Source organism: Aplysia californica, unplaced genomic scaffold, assembly GCF_000002075.1.
Source record: "Aplysia californica isolate F4 #8 unplaced genomic scaffold, AplCal3.0 scaffold00099, whole genome shotgun sequence".
Taxonomy (NCBI): Eukaryota; Metazoa; Mollusca; class Gastropoda; order Aplysiida; family Aplysiidae; genus Aplysia; species Aplysia californica.
In genome coordinates this window covers 316265-318560 of record NW_004797369.1, presented here as the reverse complement: position 1 = coordinate 318560, position 2296 = coordinate 316265, and the positions used below count along the sequence as shown (strand labels likewise).

Below are 2296 nucleotides of genomic sequence, written 5' to 3'. Positions count from 1 at the left end.
TAAAAAACAACCACAACAACAAAAACAACAACAACAACAACACCAACAACAACAACAACACCTCCACCACCACCACCAACAACAACAACCACCACTCACCCTCACAGCTGAGCCCGCCACCACCCCCCGCCTGTGCTGTATAGCCCTCCCTGCACACACACGTGTAGCCCCTGTAGCTGTTCCGACACTCTGCCGACACGGGGCACACAGGCACAGATGCGGAGCATTCGTCCACGTCACGGTCACACGTCACGCCCCTCCAGCCGTCACGACAGGCACACCCGGTGACGGCGTCACAGCGAGTTGTACCCGGGACGAAACAGTTACACTGATTTCTGCAGTCCTCACCCCAGTGGAATGAGTCACATTCTGGTAGATAAAAGTAGAAGAGAATGTGGTGGCCTTTTCCGAGAGACCATCTTAGACACATGATACAGCTTTGAGTGGTAGATATAGAAGAAGTAGATCTGACAGCAGTATACATGATACAGCTTTGTGTGGTAGACATAGAGGAAGTAGATCTTACAGCAGTATACATGATACTGCTTTGTGTGGTAGACATAGAGGAAGTAGATCTTACAGCAGTATACATGATACTGCTTTGTGTGGTAGACATAGAGGAAGTAGATTGCCCAAGTACTACTTCCCTCTCTTCAGATCTTGATTTCCTCGATATGCTCCAAAGGAGACACATGGTCAATACATTTGGAAGCAATGGAGATGTAAATGTGTGTAGAATATGAAAGGTCAGAAAGCAGATGCATTGATTAATCATCAGGACGAGACAATTCATGGAGGTTCTTTTACTACTTAATTATTAGATCAAATCACTGGCTGGGAGTAGGACTTTGACAAACGACAAGTTGTCAAATAAAGGCTTTTGTCGCAGTCTTGTGACCACCCACCTAAACACTGTGTCCCCGAGTCCAATAGTTTCTCTCACCCCCCTCCTCCTCTCACCCCCTCCTCTTTACATACACACACACACACACACACACAAACACACACACACACACACACACACACACACACACACACACACACACACACAAACATGTTGGTTACCCCCAGGGGGCAGTGCTACTGACTGAATTGTCTTTAAGCCATTCCCAAAGGGAGGAGGGAGGACATTAACCATGTTCTTATGCACAGTAGAATTGTAATTGTAAATGAACTGATTCATCAATGTCATGCTCATAACTGTGCCTGAACTGCTACAGGGAACTGCCGCTTTTTCTTTCCTAATCCTGACTATCGTCATGTTTCCTCTACTTCTTTTGTATGTTTGTCACTCTCTTGTGACCCGCTATTTCCAGGGTGCCTTGGTAGTCGAAGCAGACTTTGTGCTGTTGAAGCTAAAGAGAAGTGAAGAGTAAGCCTGATTCCCTGTAAGGACTTCTCTGTTGACATCCACCCCTAGGCGCTCATATGACCTGAAGCAGTTGCGAGCGCCGTAAAACCTAAGTAAAACTAAAACAGACCGGTATTGCTTAAGTCACGATATTCAGCCAACACCCCCCCCCCTCCCCGAAGTAGACACCAGAGTTGCTGTACTTTGCATTTCGATATTAATTTTACTAAACAATCAACATAATTGTTCCTGTCCCCCAGCCTGGCTCGGTCCAGTGACAGAAACACGCAATGTTTGACCCATGATCAAGGGTATGTGCACAACCTGAGCCCTTTCATTATGGAAACTTTATTTAACAAAGGAGAGTTTTATAAATATCATGTGATGAGGGCCAATAGCCTTAAACACTGAATAAACTTACTTACTTACTTACTTACAACATAGGGGGAAAAAAGAAATACATACTAGATGACCCATAGTGACTTCCCAACTCCCTCATCTCCCAGTGACGAGAAATTCTCAGATTGTTCGGCTTTGTGAGAGTTATCCGGCCCATTCAGCACTGTACAGTAATGAAATACTTAAGAGTAGAGGAACGTGTGAAAGATGAGAAAGAAAAGTGTATTATAAACACACCTGTTCACCACCCTCCTCACCTATCGCTGACAGACAGAACAAAAGCGTACTAAAAAAGATTTTTGTCAGAGTTTTACGGCACTTGCAGCACATTTAGGCCTTACGTGCCAAAGATTGGAGGTGTTACGAGACAGTGATAAACACCAAGAAGAGTGAGAAGAGATATAAGAATAATAGATGTTTTGATAGGAAAGAAAGAGCAAACCTTATCAGAGTACCCATCAACCACCCACATGTCGTGTGTATGTGTGTGTGAGTGAGTGTGAGTGAGTGAGTGTGCGTGTGTGTGTGTGTGTGTGTGTGTGTGTG

The 2296-nt window shown here is 44.9% G+C and overlaps 1 protein-coding gene across 1 annotated transcript in view; it reads right to left on the bottom strand.

Annotated features, from left to right (window-relative positions):
• LOC101858851 (fibrillin-3) overlaps nucleotides 1-2296 on the bottom strand; it is a gene marked incomplete at both ends in the record, with an annotated part of 89182 nt that overhangs the window by 271 nt on the left and 86615 nt on the right.